The 17,803-nt window shown below is 37.7% G+C and overlaps 1 protein-coding gene across 2 annotated transcripts in view; it reads left to right on the forward strand.

The window, feature by feature from the left end:
• The first annotated feature begins 203 nt into the window (after positions 1–203).
• LOC133992905 (PTB domain-containing engulfment adapter protein 1) overlaps positions 204–17,803 on the forward strand; it is an 83,280-nt gene continuing 65,680 nt past the window's right edge. For both annotated transcript variants that reach the window (XM_062431700.1, XM_062431697.1), the window contains exon 1: positions 204–324. The gene's annotated coding sequence lies outside the window, so the exon portion shown is untranslated. The remainder of the gene's footprint in view (positions 325–17,803) is intronic.

Raw genomic sequence — 17,803 nt, forward strand, 5'->3', positions numbered from 1 at the left:
ACGTGCCTCCCCGATTCTTTCCGGTCGCGTCTATCCCCTCCTTTTCCATGTATTATTCAAGTTGCGACCAAAGAGCTTTGCCGGTTGAGACTGAGTGCTTGTTGACGTCAGCAAACTTACTGAGCAGCTGTACAGCCGAGCGGAGGAAGAGGAGGAGGAGGAGGAGGAGGAGGAGGAGAGGGAGACAGACACACACAACACTACTGGATGTGGAGCTCGGACTGTGGAGTGCAGAGAGAGGACCGTCCTTGGGCTTTTTACCCCCCCACCTCTCACTCTCTCTCTCTTTACGGGACTGCTCGGACTTCTTCTTCATGCTGAAGTGTAAGTAAAAGGCGGTTCTCCTGTTTTTCCTCTCTCTCTCATGCACAGCTGAGATTTTCTTCCCGCTTGCTCGGAGTAAACCCGGTTGAGTTTTTTTTCCCCCCCGGCTGCTTTAAACAATCTTTTTGTTTGTTGGTGAGCACTTTCGACTCTTGGATGTCGCCTGTCATTTAATCTGGAAGTTGACATTGTTGCTCATGTTTTAATTCCCCACTTTTTTCTTTAAAAAAATATGTCAGGGGACAAGCTCCAGCTGTCTGAATCCCAGTCACTCCTCCAGACATAACGGGGAAACTTTGTTGCGCAAGTCGGTGCAAGGTGGACTCACACTCCGCGGTCACGTCGAGCTTCTTTCTCGACAATGTTTTACTTTACGCTTGTTGTCACTTTGAATTAAAACACACAGTGAGTTTTCTGGCGTGTCATCTCCTCATTCGGACCCTTTTAATCCTTGTTGTCAGTTCGCTTTTCACGGCAAACCAACAACTCACGCTGTCATTTGCATTTGTGCGGCGACGTTAGACATTTTTCTTGTTATTGTAATATTGGATTTAGATACAGTAAGATATTTCTACTTCTTAGACGCTCTGTAGCTAAATATGAGCGACAATGCACGTCTCAATTGCTGCTGTAGTTCAAAAACATATTTTTCTTGACGGTGACCAAATATATAAAATATATTCTGAGCTAATATTTCAGAGTTTAGCTCATTTTTGCAGAGAGTGTGTGTAGATATGGAGGCTGTCTGTATGTAATAGAGGTGGACTTGGGATGTTGCTTCGCTTGAATCATTTTCACAGAGATGAGAGTGATGTTGACACGAGTGACTCTCAATCTTCACAATGAACAAGGATATATGTAATGACACTTTCATCCTCACTTGTCAGATATTTTGCCCACATTGTTTTCCACAGAGAACTTATTGCTACTGGACGTGACGACAGCTTTGTAAATACTCTGCCATTGTGTGCTGTGAGATATTAATAACTTCAATAATGAATACACCCAGTACTTGAGCATGGATCCGTCGGTGTAGTTTCACAGTTCTCATTTCATGGCTGAAGAGTCACCATTTTCTGTGGTTGTGAAATAGAGGTTTTTGGAAGACTTGTTGAAGTCAGCAGTAACCATTGGGTGACACATCTACATTGGTTCCTCATGTCTGCTTTTTAAACAGGTTGGTGGTGATAAATCCTTTGTTTTTCAGCCACTGGTAGCAGGAATTGATTAACTGCTTTATACTGCTTTATTATATGCTATTAAAATCACCATGAATTAGCCTCAAGGCTTCAACACATTGCAATTCAGAACAGCAGCTTTGCAGGTTCCTACTGTTCTGACAGGACCGGAACAAAGTGGCCACGCAGATCTGATTTCGAACAGAGTTAAATAAAGGTCATATGAATTAAATGACAAAGTCTTATTCAGCTTGAACAGTCTTTGGCACATAGTGTGTTGCAACCCTGTGTTGTATTGTGCTGTGTGAGCCTTTTGCTCACCTCTGTAAAGAGTGCTGTTGGAATATATCAGCAGTGCGATATTGTCTTTTGTAAACAGGTTTGCTGTCATTTGTGTTCAGATGCCATCACCACAGCTGCATTTTCAAAATTACTTTCTGGTTCTCTGTCGCATCTGATAAAGCCACAGATTCAAAAACTGAGATGTTGTTGCAAAGCGATGGACAAGCAGTAAAACATCTCCTGCTAAATCCCTGCATTTCACTTGTTTGATGATATGATGAACACAAATGATACAGATCTAAGTGAAATAAAACATCCTTTGTTGAAATACACAGACAGGTGGATAAGAACACATTTTTAATCCATTTCTGGTCCCTCTAGTGTCAATTGATTGTTAACCTAAAAAAACTCGTTTTTTCCTTGGGTTTCCCTCGAGACACGTAGTGTATGTTTAGCATCGTCACTACATGTCTTAGGCATGTTGTTGTACATTGCTATTTTCAGAAAGTTGGCCAGCATATGGTGAATATTGGTATGAAAATGCTGTGATGCATTTGCTGCTAGCAGCACCTCTTTGTATTGTAATTATGAATGTACAATCAAGAGCGGTCTAAATGAGCTTATTATGAAACAAGATCAGATCAGTTATGAGGAACATCTTGTCTTAGGATTTATGAGAAGATTTATGCATCAGTGGAAATTAGAGCTAGCACTTAAAAGAGTGAGAGTAAGAGAGTTAGTCGTGATTCCAGTAGTATGTGTGTTGAGATTGGACCAAATTATGACTCTGAGAAGATGGGATGTGTGGGTTTTACACAAATAACAAGCAACAGGTTTAAGGGGGTCAGTTATATCACTGCACTCATCACACACACCCAAGCAGTTTAAGTTATCGTGACACTTCTCAATATCAAAGTACTTACTACTGAGATGATTAAAACAGTCACCTTGTTCATTAAATATTGATGTCATTCATTAAATTGCTGTGTGATTGAGCGGCCCTGCTTGTTTTTCCAATAGACTCATCATATAATTCATAAACGTTTAATAATTACTTGATGCTAGCATATGTGCTTTTTTATTCCAGGTGTTTCTATAAGGCAGTGTAGTTAAATTGGACTTTTCAATTGTGTTATGTTATTAATTTTTGCTTGATGTTTGGTTTGCAAGGTTATTGGAAGTTATGGAAGTTCACATGATTCAAATGTTTTGCTTAGAAGTGGCCTAACAGAAATATCTGTTATGCATATTTGATTTTTAGAGCATATGTGTGTGGCTGCACAAGTTGTATTGATATGTTATGAATGTAGAGACTTAGGGGTACAGTCAGGTTGCACTGATCCCCGCCTCTATGTGTCAGTATGTCTCTAAGATAGTTTTCAAACCTATAGTTTGTTTGCTCTGGTCCAAATCAGTGAATGAATACGTAAACTTGCATTTACCCCTTTCGTTCAGTTTCTTTTCTTATTGAAAAATAATCAAACAAATGCATCATTAAATGTCACCTGAAAACATTCACTCCACTCATTGAGTAGTTTTGTCAGGGGCGGGAACAAAAACGTGAACATAGGAAGAAGGACCTTTTAATAAGTTCCTCTAGCCAAATGCAACTTTCTTCAGTGCGCGAGGTGTTTAGTGTTGGACCTTGATTGACTTTCCAGCTAGCTGCTAGCAACGGTTGATTTTGTTCATTGGCATCCCAGCATGCAAAGCACACCAGGCTACAGAAGCCATTTAGGCCAAACTTTTGAGCTCGGATCACAATACCACCACAAATGGACTGCTCCAGAATTCATTCATTATCAGAAGTTTCCTCAAAGGATCTTAGTTGATCTATGGTTGTTTTGCTGTGTTCAGATCTACCCAAACACCCACACCATTCACACCAAGGGGGGAAAACAAACTAGTGTCTGATTCCACTGAACTAAACAAAGCTGGTTTGCAAACACCCGTAGACAGCCATGATTATAATATAATACAGTGATTCTGAATACAGTGATGATGTGCAGACATTGATTGATCACATCTGAGAAATGACTATCTCGGCACATTAGGTACATAGTTAAGAAAATCAACATATTGCCACTGTAATGTTGACAACACTGGAGTATACCACTCGCTGCGTGGACTCAGAAGGTTCGGCAAACGATTCATCCATCAGTGCAAGATCACACAGTGACTGATATCATCATTACCATGAGCCCATGCTCCCCATTCCTCACTGTCACCAGAAACTCTATTATATCAAGTTCATCTTTTCCACCTAGGGCTGTTTGCTGTCAGATTGCTGAAAGTGACTTCAGCCTCATAGACAGTCGGAAACATCAGACAGATTTTTGTTCTCTATGACTATTGTAGCTGTTACCTCTGGAATGAAAATTGAGCAGGGAGATTACAGGGCTTCTTATGACTGACTCTATTCTCAAATTGCCATAATGTCAAAACAAAATCCTTCTTATAGGTTAAAACCACACCGGTGACTTGCCGGAGTCAAGATAATTCACATTGTTGCCTGCTTGGCCAAGGTGTTGACTCTCACAAATGTCAAAGCCACCATTCCCATGATTAAAGTAATCTTCTCTGTACTTATTATACTTCTCAATTAATCAAAGACATTTACACATTTGGGGGATATTGCGGGTCTATACATGTCACTACTTGTTTTCTATACTCCTATCTCTTTTGTCTTACTTTTTCTAGGATGAGACTGGCATTGTTCCATTAAATTGAGGCTAATGGAGCTTCTTTGTTCATATTATGTGTCATTCTGGAAGAATATTAAGACTCACAGGAAGAAAAAAAGAAATAAATTAATACAGCCAAAGTCAGGCACTTGAAAAGGTATGTTTTGGATTCAGGTCTTTGATGTATGAGCTGAAAATAATACTTTTGTGCTACTTTTTCCAGCATAAATCATTTTAATACACCCACGTAGATCATTGAGTTGGTAATGTATGATGAGGACTTTTATGAATTTGGCTTAGTAAAATGTGCAATACATTGTACAGTTATAGCTGTGTAAATCCATTTAAATATTTTTGTTGAATTTAAATTATTCAAATGTGAATGTTTTACAGGGGTAATTGAGATCGATCAAAATAGTGACACACCACTAAAGGCCAGACTACTGCATCTCCTCGGCTGGGTGGAGGTGGTGTACCCAGTATCCCGTTTTCTATTTAAAATCACATATTTCACAGAAAGAAGACTGTAATTGTTTCTCTTTAATACTAGATTTAAAAAAAAAGAACCAACTAACAATACAAGTAAATATAACATGCTTTGAAGAATCTGAGTTTTATGCTGGGCCGGCACTGTATAAAGAACAGTATAAGGTTAAAATTCCGGCCAGCAAAAACAACCTATAGCTATGTTAATGCTATCTAGTGGCCGTAGTTATATACTCCGGCTTTCCAAAACCTTTACAAATCAATGTTAAACAATAATGTTGTTTTATGGTATGACAACATCGTGGTTAGGTTTAGACACAAAAACACCACTTGGTCATCATGGTTTAGGTTAAAATGATCACTTAAAATGTGGTTTATACTTCTTCGAAGCTACACATCCTTCGTCGTCAGGTCAAAAGCAAACACCACAATGTCCTATTTGAAAAAAACTACTAGATTGTCCCCGCCAATATTGGTCTCCTGTAGCAAAGTCCTCTATCTATCAAGCCATCCACCCAACCCGTACCAACGTTGTACCTCTGCCCCCTACAAGTGCAATTGCATATTTAACGAAAAAAAAGGAAAATGTGAGCAGCCTGTTAAAAGCCTGTAAAGTACAGTTAAGTATAGTGTTTAGTTTTCTTTTTTTCAATTCAACACTGGCTTGGCTTTCTCAGTACTTGTTCAGGATAAATGATTGAAATCACAGCTTTTTAACTATTTAAAGTCCCACTCCACTCAGAAGTGTGTTTTGTGTATTATTCCTTGAGTGGGGAGTTTTAGCTTCACTGTGCAAAATGATGGAGAAGTTTAAAGCTAGAAGGCTGTTTTAACATTCATCTCCTGAAGGCGGAAAATTAGTCTTTGCTCACCTTAAGTCTGAGTTTAATGTGTTGGTTTTGTAAAGGAGGAGAAAGTGTAGATACAGTTTTTATCTAGGTAATTTGAATAATGGAGATTTTTGTGAAGGAAAACACAACACACACACACACACACACACACACACACACACACACACACACACACACACACACACACACACACACACACACACACACACACACACACACACACACACACCAGGCACAACTTATTATTCATAGCATATTTGAGCATTTTAATATGTTATAAAACATGCCTGGAGGAGATTTTTAAAGAGTTGTGCAGAGGTCATAATGTTATAGAATGATGTCCAATAACAGAAAGTGGGTCTACATAAAATACCTCAAACCAAAAAACAACAGTAAAAGACCCTTTATCATGGACATTTACATGTCCAGGCAGACTGTTTACAGCACTTGGACCTGCTCCCTCAAAAAGCCATATGAGTCAAGGGTAAATAAATCTGCCAACTATGTGAACGAAACGAGGTGCTGGTCTTAATGAAACTTTCAGCTTGATAAATGAACCATCTTATTGGCCTTGCTCCTTGGATACCACATTACAGAGCAGAATGGAAATGGCTTTTCTGTTTAAAAGAAGAAAAAAAAAAGAAAAAAAATCCCATAGTTGTGCCTTGAGGTATCTCTACATGATCAGCACTCAGACAGTGCAGTCTTAACAACTTGCCTTGCAATACTTTCTCTCTCCCAAGATCATGGAAACTTTTCAGCGTTATGATCTGGTGAAGTTCCGAAACAGACAGTATTGATTTTTTTTTTCTCCCTACTCAGTGCCCTCTAATGCAATATGAAGCTTCAGTTTCATTGGTAGTACTTTGAAATGTCAGCTGCAGATGTGGTGAAAGTTGAAATATGCTGGGTGGCAAACTGGATTGTAAAAAGTAGTGCTGACACCAAAGTAGGCAGCACAACAGTAGCTCAGCCAGTGCAGGTCTGTTTTGCCACTGATAACGTGTTAGAACATTCACATATGCTTGATGAATTATACCTTTTTCTGTGTGGATTTGGGGCGACTTTTATTTCCATTATATTTAACAAAGCTGTAAATTAACACATTCTGAACTTTTGTAATCCTATCAGCCTACTCTGCTAATCACAGACTGATGCAAAGTTGTAATAATAATAGTAACCTTATATGTGTAGCACCTTTCCGCTCAAACAACAAAAGAAACAAGTAATTTAAATTTGAAAGGTAATCTATGAATGCTTATTTAACACACTGCATGTTGTAACCTTACAGTAATTTTTAAATAATAGTTATTTCATTTGTAAAATGTTCAAACATTGTCTGGGTAAGGTTGGCCTGTTGCCAAACCCATGGGATTTTTGTGTAATTCCCAATGATGTTGTAGAGCTTTTATAAACTGCGTTGTTGTTTTCTACCAGTGGAGGAAAAAGGCTGGTAAACATCATCATGTTGAAGCCTCACAAGATTAACCAGAAAAAACATCCAAAGCCGTTTTCAGCTCAGTCTTTGGTTCAGTCATGTCAACCGCCATGTACACAAGTTGCAACATAAATGTCAAATGAACAGTTACGCAACAAGAAATAAATCATTTTGTGGTAGAACAACAGGCAAGTTGCTTCTATAGCACTCCTACATGTTTATGGAGTCTAGAGCAGCAACCATTTGTCATAGTTGCCAGCTGTTAAATTAACCCCCAACGATTGTGAAAACCGATTAATCATTTTGTCATTCAACAACTGAACCATCTCCATATGTGCCAAGATGTTTTTGTCAAATTGACAGCATCATCCTTCCTTAATGACTTCAGTAGATGTTGATAAAGATTATAATTTAACCGGATAAATAAAAAACAACTGAATAATTACATGATTTTTGTTGGTCACAATGATCAAATGGTTAGTTTGTCCGTGAAACTTTTTGTTTGAAAAATTACATAAATGATTAAGCCATAATCCAAAGTGTTGCAGCTTTATTTTTTGATGAAATTTGTTTCAACTCTAAATCTTTTAAACATGTCACTTGAAAGTAATTTCAGCAATATTTGTGTACATTTGAATTGAGTCAGCATCTATAATCTCTTATCATAGACCTTTTAAGGGGACCTATTACGCTCATTTCCAGCTCTATATTTTTATTCTTGGACTAGCAGAGCTTGACATGATCACAGTCCAAAAAGTACTTACTGATTGGCCAGCTTTCAGGACGCCTGCAGTGGGGCAGCCGTATCAGAGTGGTGTTGAGTTACTCCTGATGCAAACCTAACATTTCCTGCTTCAGTGCTTCCCATTAAAAGCTTTTACATGATTCAATAACAGTATAGTTTTACAGTGAAGAATTTGTTGGGAATTGAAACATGTTTCTCACCGAATTAAGAGATCTTCATTAGTGGTGCTAAAACTTGGTCCAAACAACAACATCATATGGAGCTATTTGGAGCCATTTGTTGAGCAGATCAGTTAGAAATACTGCAGAGAGGAATATCATAAGCAGAAACAGCCACAGTGATGACGAGGATGAGCTGCAGACAACCAGCACACCTTTAATAGGTAAACAACTTACTTTACTTTACTTTACCCTGCTGTGTAATGGAATAACACTCACAGCATGCCAGCTCAATTCAAGTTATGGCTCTGCGTTTTTCCAAAAACAATGGAAAAACACCATTATATTAGATGAGCAGAGCACTGAACTACGCTGTTCGTGGAGCACATGACCACATAAAGAAATCTGTCACAAGTTCACGTCACTTTGGACTGAAAACAGAAAGAAATATTGGAAACTGAGCATTTCAGAGCAGTCTGAAGCCAGTCAGAGCTTTTTGGTCACATGGGATTATTACTTTTACATAGGTTAAACTCACTATTTGACGCCTTGGCTACATTTAATATAAACATCCGACATTGTGACATTATATTTATGACTGAAAATAAGGAAAGGCATTAAAGTTCCCCTTTGAAAGTCGGATGGTAAATACCTAAGGCGCTTTAGTATTCATAACCATCTGTTGCTCATTGTTACTTGGAGGAAATGTCTGTCACTGTCTCCTGGGTAGGTCGGATTGATCTTGTTAGTAAATCACAACTGAGACAAGGGAGGCCGATGACGGAGGAAAATGAGCAGTCAAGCTGATGAGAAAGCTCCCCTCAGCCTCATTACATTATTGCTTTCAAACAGTGACTTTAGCCTTCCTCTGATTTGAGGCAAATCCTAATTACAGATTTGATTTAATGTGTTCTACATATTTGGCCCTGTGTGCTTTTTCTCTCTCCGTGTGTGTTGAACTCTTTTTGCCTTTTTTTTGTCCCAGTTGTGCCCGGCTTTTATAAAACTAAAATGCTGTGAAAATCGGAAATTAGTCACACACTTTCAGATGTTTGGCTGTTTGCTTGCGTTATTGTTTAAGTGTGTCATTTCATTGTTAATTTCAAAGAATGAGCTTCTGTATTAACACAGTGTAATATTAAAGTGAGTGAGAGGAACCTTTGACTCGTACATGTTTTTGTGTCATTGAAGGGTGGGTCATAGCTGAATGTTAATGAGGATTGCCTGTCATAGCTTAGGCATGGATAAGGTTATACATTTTGATTAATGAAAGTCGCTCTGCAATGTAATTTCCTGATGAATGTGCTCCTGCCTTTGTAAGAGATAGGCTAATGGGATGGTAAACATGGCTTCTCACAATTTACGCTCATAGCTATCAAAAATTTCATAGTGATTGTAACTATAAATAGACACAGCAGACATGTGGACTGAATGCTTAATCGGTTTGCCAGTTTTGACGTTCTGCACCGTCCCTCAAACCTTTTGTCCTTATCATGACAGCTTGCTTCTAGACATATTCACAGGAGACGACCTTTAATATGCAGTGGAAAGCAAAGTTGTCGAATTGCCTTTTTTCTGCCTGTTAGTGGTCGAAATGTTTAAAAACCCAGGTTGATGGATATTTTTGGAGTACAATTCTATTCTTACAGCTCTGTTCATGATCAAGAACCCTGTGGCAGCTTATTTGACTCATGGCTTACACATAATGTAGTGTAATAAACCATCCACTCAGACATAAAAGCCTCACATTATTCTTTCACTTTGCTCAAGCATTCAATGAAACCATTTACTGGCTAAAAAAAACTGCCACTGCCAAATAAGTCATTGATAAACACATTAAAAACAAAGGAGCTGTTGGAAATCCATTGAGAAATAAAGATTCGTAAAAACAATAGCTGAAGTTTAATTAGAATACAGCTGCAACGATTAGTCAATTAGTTGCTGACTACTGATTTAATTGCCAACCGTTTGGGATTTTGGATCATTTAGAGCTATTGTATGAGAAAACGTTTCCAAATTCTCTGACTCACTTTCTCATATGTGAATATTTGTGTATAGTGATCATGATTTTTCACCATTTTCTGGACCAAACAACTAATGAATTAGTTCAGAAAAGAAATGGACAGATTCATTGGTCATGAAAATAATCATTAGTTGCAGCTCTAATTAGAAAGTGATCACTTATTCATTCATGAATGATTGAATGAATGAATGAAAATAATCAGTAGTTGCAACTCTAATTAGAAAGTGATCTTTTACTTCCTTGTTTTATCATGTTTTCCATAATATGTGTCCTATGTGAGAGACACACAAGACAAGCTGCCACTTCAGCATAGGAATAAAGCGTTTTATGCATACAAAACATAGAAAATAAACTAGTCTCCCATCTGTTTAATTTGCTCGAAACCAGAGCTGGAGAGACAACTCTAATCATCCTCAAGTAAAAGTACTGTTACATGTCTTAAATATGTAAATATTACTTGCATAGGAATAAAATCACTCTCTATAAATACCGGGGATGTCCTGACCAAGTGTTTCTGGCCCACATCCTGATCTGAGTCCTTTTAATATTCTGAGTAAGAAGCTGCTACCTGAATGTTTTGTACACTGCTTCTCTTTGCCAGTGAGGGAGAGTTAAGCGTCAGGGTTTAGCGAGTCCGTCTATTATTCCAAACAGAAAGTCAGAATCAGAGTCGCTGGCCTCAGTGTTCCTGAATCATTTTTCACAATCACACACTCTGATTGTCACTGGCATGTATAAATGAAATACTTACATTGTAAGTTGTTGTAAAAGACAGCACAAAACACAGTAGTGAATGGAATAGCATTTGATAAGCTGTATTTTATTCTTTGAAATAGGCTGGGAATTGGCCCTGATAGAGTCCTTCAGATCAGCTTGGGAAATCACTATTAAATACTATTCATCATATCCCATTACTATTTAATTTGAGGTAGAAAAAGTAGGTCTATTAGATACTGTATTACAACCTTGCTGCAGTCAATTACCTCTGAACAGCAAGACTATAGTCCTGCATGGAGCCAAGCCAATCACCATCCTTACCTTAGTCGTGCCCTCACTTTTATCTGATTGGCTCAACATGTATGTTAATGCAGGCGACTAGACTGCTGACTACGTTCAGTTTTCAGAAGTTTTTCAAGTTATGTTTCTGTTCTCACCTTGACCTTACAGACAACAGCTTCACTGCTTTGTGTTACTGGTTGGAACCAGTTTGAGCTGTAATATATGCCTAACACTTCCTACTGATTTTCAAATGAAAAGTAGACCTTGACAGATACATGGGGATGGCTGATATTATTAGCCAAGGTTATCTTACCTCAGGTGTCTTGGTATTGGTGTATGTGTCAGCTGTTAAGTAACAAGTAGTTGCAATACAGAAACAACAGTTAATTATAAACCTGTGTCAGAAACTTAAACTGTCACCAGCTGTCCACCAGCTCTGACAGGTTTATTCTACAGATGTAAAAAGTACCACTCAGTATATACTGTATATTGGAAGAAAACACTTCAATACACCAATACACAATATTTTTATAAACATCCTTAAAAATGTTTTTTTCAAAAATCCAATATCCAGGAAAACCTTTGAAGGCTTTAAGCACCTTTTCACACCGGAAAGTTTGAATCAAGGTTCATTTAACTACACTTGATTTGGATAGCTTTGGTTTCACATTGTTATCATCCTGTGCACTGAAGAACTTTACATGACATACATATACCCTGTCATTACGTACATCGGCTCCCTATATTTGAAATGAATTGTTTTTTAGATGGGTGTGTGTCTGACGTTGGCGTGTTTTCAATTCAACAGGTTGTCTTCTATTGCCATTTGAATGAATGGATAAAAATGAATGAACAGCTCAATTTTGTTGCCACTACAATATTATTATGGCATTACTACCAACAGTGCCTTTGTATACTGCTGCTGTAGTTTCTTTATCTTCAGCTGGCATTGATCTCATGTCCTCTCATATCTTCTCTCTCTCATTCTGTCTTAAAATACCTGGAAAGTGTTTGCATTTTTATTAGTTTCTTCTTTCCCCAGTTGACTTTTTATAATATCTTCAGATCATATTTCAATTGAAATCTTGGTCTCCTCCTCTCCCCATGTGCTACTGTGGCTCATTTTTCCTTTTTCTGTTCTGATGATAGCACACTGGAACTTCCTATAACTGGACCAAAAGTCAGAACCATCCCAAAAGTGTTTTGATACTAGAAACGAACTGAACCATGAGTCAGTTTGATCTGGACTGAGACCACCTCTTTTCGTCAGACCAAAGTTCAGCAGTTTGGTCTGGACAGTGATCTGGGGGAGGTTTCACACCTGTCAGTTTGGGTCAGATCAAACTGAAAAGTTCGAAAGCCTGAACAAAACAAGGTAGGTGTGAAAGTGCCCCTAAATTGAAGCATTAATAGTACTTTAAGGGGAGCTTTCATCGAAAAGGTTCAAGACCAGCTGCTAACTCTTGATTGATTCAATTTCTGCACTTTTTATGTCAAATGTTGCAAAGTAGGAACACAATAAACAACGCAGGTGACAGGCCCATAATGTATTTTGTGCAAACATTATACTGTGACATTTCTGTTTTATGTGCATGTGACCTGGGCATCCCACCAATGTAGAGATTTAGCACAACAGGTCCCTCCATGTGTTGCCCTGCATCTCCTGTTTAGTCACACTACTGAGGAACACAGTACAGGGTCGATAAAGCCATTAAGATATCTGCATTTCATCAAACCGTCGCAGATTCGGTTTAACATTTTGTGCAGCTGACAAACAACATTTAGCGCTGATGGCTCTGAGCAAATCAGACAGGGAGACAGACTAACACTGTTAGCGAAAGTATTGGAGTAAGTGTTCCAATTTGGCTATCTAAGACGTCTTCATGATCCAACACCTCCAAAGAAATCACTGGCACAGCCCAGTCTAAGGCGTCCCCAATTTATTTAAAAAGTCATCTCATTGTGGGCGAAACAGACCGCTTTTTATGGCTCCTTTATTTCTTGATGAGTACCATTAATTTCAACGGGCAGGCCTCAGTGCTTTAGCAGCTGGCTTTTTTTTATCCGCTTGAGACAACATGACTGCATTAGCCTTCTGGTAATGAATTGGCAGGAGTTATGTGTGTTTTATTGGTATTGTTCAGCACTTTACTTAGAAAGCAGATTTTTTTTCTGTTCAGCGTCTTGAGTAGACAGCATATCTCATACTTGCAGGCCTGACTAGCTATTTATGTGTTGGAGATGTTTTTTTCCGAGGCTGCAGTCTGGAGTGAATACTTATCCCTCTCAAGTACATTATTTATTTTCTTCTACATTATCAGCCCGCAAGCTTCCTCCATAAAGATCATTCACATTAAAACTAATTAGATTTATTTGGGCTCATTACAATGCTGCTTCCCTGTGCAAAACACAGTCAGGAATTTCAGTGTTGTTCTACTGGTGTTGTTTGTGCTCCGAGTTTACTACAACATTACCTCTTCTCTATCACTCTGACATATACTTGGCTATCCCAGTTAAGTCGCTTTCCAACATCATCGTGTTTTGTTCACAGAAACCATGATGACATCACAAAAATGCACAAAATAATTGATCGTGTTCATGTACAATTTGTTTTAATTGCAATAGCATAACCAGCTCCTAGAAAAGTTTGGGAAATATTGACTGTTCATTTTCAATCAACAGAATTTGAATCAATTTAAACCCACTTAGCAATAAAAAATTGCAGTTCAAAATAAGGCCATTTAGAAGCTGTGTCACCATTATGCAGTTTGTCCACAGAGGATATAATAAACCAAATTTAATGGGTCTTTATCAGCTGATATATGGTAGCTGCCATCTGGTTGATCTGGTGATATAAACTTTAAATCCAAAATGAATAAACTTGAATATTTTAAACCCCCAAATATGAATATTATAATATGGATAGCTGCCTTGAAAATCCAATGTTGCCTGGGCTTTATTAATAACCTGTTTCCATCTTACAGCGTTGTTTCAAAAATTGCATTGTCAACCTGTCAGTCCACTGCGTTGGTTTAGACTGAAATATCTCATGAAATTCAATACAGATATTAATACTGGCCAGAGGCTGAATGCTGCTGACTTTGATGGTGCCCTGATTTCTCCTCTGCTGCAACCATAAGGTTGACGTTTGTGCTATTGTGTGAAATGTTTCAACAACTATCAGACGGATTACAGTGAAATTAAGTACAGACCTTCATGTCCCCTTCAGGATGAATTTAGTAACACTGGTGATCCCTTAATTTTTCATCAAGCGCCATAATCAAATTGATTTTTTTATTTAAATGTTTTTTCCTGTAGTTATTTCCTGTAGTTATTTTTATCAGCCTTGATTGCACTTTGTATATAGAACTCTTAATGAATTAATGAACATGAATGATGATAAGGATGTTGAGCATGATAAACATTATACATAAAACAACACAACTTGTCATTGTGAGCATGTTAGTATGCTGATGTTGGCGTATAGTTGAAGCAGCACTGCCTCAGTACAGCCTCACAGCTGCTAGCATGATTGTAGACTCAGTCTTGTTTGCTGGAGTGTAATGAAGTCTCAGTGCTTATTAGTGCTGAAATGATTATAAGATGTGAAATCCTTTTTTTTTTCTAGTCAGACACTCCTGTGCTCATCTGATGTACATAATTGTCTTTTATCCAATGAACAGACCAGCATTCAAATGGAGGACATCAAGCTCAAGAATAGAAAATAATAATAATAACTTTAAAAAAGCCTGTTGTCATGTGTGTCAGGTTTTCACAGTGAGATGATGTTAGTCTGATATCTCTTTCCAAACTTCAAAGAAGTGACAGTTGGATTTGACTGTTTGATCATTACCCTTCTAACCAAGTTTCTCCTCACACAGTGTTCCACGTTGTTTAATTCTTAACCTACAGTTTCACATTTTCCACTCTTCTCTGGTTGATGATTAACAACACTCAACAGTATCCATATGAGCAGAATTGTTGATTCTGTTTTGGACATTTCTGACATCTTTGTGTTATAGAAAACTACAATTTTTGAATATTGGTGGACTTAATGATAGCAATACTATAATGTACTGTATCAATATAAAAACTGCATGAAAATGGACTGAAATACCTTGTGTTGCCCCTGTAACAATTCAAAACAGCCCAAACTGTCATTTCTTAATTGGTGTCAATTTAACTCCTACATCACAAATGCGATCAAATATAAGGAGATAACAGCACAGAATGAAAAACTATAATATTAAACATTATTTTCATTGGAAACAGTGTCATCAAGCACAATGCAAACCTCAAGTTTATTCAACCAAAATCATGTCAGCCCTCTATTAAACCACAGTTTATAGTCAAAAAATCCATTTCAGACAGTTGAATTATAGAGCAAAGTAATAGGATTTCATCTAGATTAACATAACCACCAATAAACCCTTTTCTGACACTTGTATGACAACTTCATATAAATCTGTATTTTAGGATATTGGATAATTTGATTTATATTTTGTGGCAGTCCTCCACAGACCTCCAGATGTTTAGAAAACAGTTGAAAAGAGTTGTCGTAAATAGAAATTGTTTTCAGTGTCTCTCAGTTGTTTCTGTGTTGTATCCAACTCCCCCAGCTTGGTTGGTGGTTGCTTGGAAAGCTTGTCTGGCAGTATGGCCAAAAATGAGGCCAGTGAGGAAATCTAGTGTGTAATTGCGGCACTAACAGCAGTACGGGTTAGCTCTTTGTGCAGGAGCTGAGATACAGACCTGGGGGGGGGGGGTCTCCTCAGAGATTGTTGATGCAAGTTGGCTGCATAAAGTCTCTGCGGCCCACCACCACCACCACCACACCAGCTAACATCATTCTCCAGGACGACGTATAAATTGAAAATTCAGCTCAATTATTATGCTCTTTTCTCTTCACACTCGACACGAAATATAATTACTTCCCCACAGTTAGATTATGTAGCTCTCTTCCCATTTTAGCCAGCATGTAGCAAAGAGAGAGGGGATTGTGTTACATACTCTGCATTCAACCATTAACCGTCTCTTAAATGTCAGATCAAACTCCCAGGCTGGCCTCTTCATACTGGTATGTGATACAGGCTCACTGTAGCTGATAGTGTGTTAACAGAGACAAATTATGTTAAAAAAAAAGACTACAGACTTATCGCACATGATCTAATATTATAATATACCAAATATCTGCACAACAGTAGTTTTTGTAATTGTAATTTTAAGTTCAAACCTTTTGTCTAAGACCCCTTATTTATTGTTCAATCTGCAATTCTCACCTATACCTCTACAAACCACCAACATCTCCAGTTTGTGGAGATAATCTAAAGCACCATCGCTCAACGCAGAAAGTCTGAAAAACAGACCATAAACGTCGTGCTATTAGATAGAAATGTTTGACAAGGCAAATGTTTGACTATATTCATCTAGACACAACCAAACAGTAAACTCGGGGTGGGTAAACATAGCTAGTTATGTTTTGGATCTGGTTTCTAGTCTGCAAAATAACTGGATTTGTTAAACTCCAATGCTGACAAATCTCATATTAAACCTTGTGCCTTTCCTCACTTTCTTTCATTAGCAAAGAACAATAGAAAAAATTAAAGTAGCAGGTTTCTCTTTATAGTAAAGTTTGTTCTCTGGTCAATGTGCTCTCTGCAGTTGGTAAAGTCACTGAACGACTGTGAGTGAACTTTGTTTTCAGTAGCTTGTAGAGAAATTATCAGCCGATCACCTCACATAAATTTAAGAATAAACAGCATTTTAATGTCATCAGCTTCACAGTTCTGAATCAGGACTTTAAGTATTTGAATTAAATAGCTGGTGAAATAAAGCAGACTATAGCTACTTAGAAGTCATATTATGCTGCTCATCTAATTTCTAGGTTGTAGATCCTGGTTTTGAACATTAATTACCCTGCCAATAAAAGCTACTGTGTTTTTTCTCTTCTTAGCTAACGGAATGTGATGAGACATCTTTGAGCTGTAGTTATTTAACCTTTTAGTACTTGCAGATCTTGAAAAGTAAACCTGATACAATTTGATGAGGGATTAGAAAATATTTGTTTTGATAAAATGTTAATGAACCTGCATCCATAAAATAAACAAAACCTGACCTGATGAAAGCCAAGATAATTTAGAAAAAATGTGGGCTATGTCTACCTGAATCTGTCAGGTGCTGCTAGACTCTGTTGGGTTTTGGCTGAGAACCTGAGTGTGTTTTGTGTTTATTACTGTTAACTAATGCCATTAGATATTCAGTTGAGGTTGGGGAATATTACCTCACACATCGAATCCTTCACAATTCACTGTTGGTTGAACACTTGGCATGCCTATAAATACACCTTATCTCATGGCAGATGGCGGAGAAAGAAAAGAAATGGGACAGTAGAGTAGAATGATTATCATATCAAAGAATATGTCACAAGGCGTAAAGATACTCATATTTCAAAGCTGATGCTAAATTAAAACTTTAAGAATGAATTCAAAGTACACCTGAGTAAGATAATGGAAGCCAAAGTATAATTTAATAATGTTTGAAGTTTTTCATTTAGTCTTGGTAGCTGTTGACATAATATATGCTGAGAATATTTTTTGCTTAAGGTAGCTTACTGTAACATTTCATATTGGCCCCCA

Source organism: Scomber scombrus, chromosome 13 (genome assembly GCF_963691925.1).
Source record: "Scomber scombrus chromosome 13, fScoSco1.1, whole genome shotgun sequence".
NCBI classification, from domain to species: domain Eukaryota; kingdom Metazoa; phylum Chordata; class Actinopteri; order Scombriformes; family Scombridae; genus Scomber; species Scomber scombrus.